This window comes from Merops nubicus, unplaced genomic scaffold (assembly GCF_000691845.1).
Source record: "Merops nubicus isolate BGI_N331 unplaced genomic scaffold, ASM69184v1 scaffold37413, whole genome shotgun sequence".
NCBI classification, from domain to species: domain Eukaryota; kingdom Metazoa; phylum Chordata; class Aves; order Coraciiformes; family Meropidae; genus Merops; species Merops nubicus.
In genome coordinates this window covers 8715-9019 of record NW_008600271.1, presented here as the reverse complement: position 1 = coordinate 9019, position 305 = coordinate 8715, and the positions used below count along the sequence as shown (strand labels likewise).

Sequence of the window (305 nt, the reverse complement as noted above, 5' to 3'; positions counted from 1 at the left end):
AGACACTCTCCTGCTGCTTCCCCCCCCCGGGAGTGAAGCTCTGTGCTGAGCCTGGTGCAAGCTGGGGCCGTTCTCCCCACGCCCACCCCGCGGCCGGGTCGCTTCGCTCCTGCGGTGGGCAACGGGGGTTGGGGTTAATGGTGGTGGGTGAAGGGACCTGGGCTGGAGATCTTAGAGGTGATACCTCAAATCACAACACTTTGGGTGGGAAGGGAGCTTTGAAAGTCATCTGGTCCGACCCCCCTGCAGGGAGCAGGGACACCTGCAGCTAGAGCAGGGTGCTCAGAGCCCCGGCCGTGTGTGAC

General features: G+C 63.9%; 1 protein-coding gene across 2 annotated transcripts in view; it reads left to right on the top strand.

Annotated features, from left to right (window-relative positions):
• Positions 1-305, top strand: part of VAMP7 (vesicle-associated membrane protein 7) — a 5478-nt gene that overhangs the window by 1994 nt on the left and 3179 nt on the right. The gene's annotated exons all lie outside the window — the stretch shown is intronic.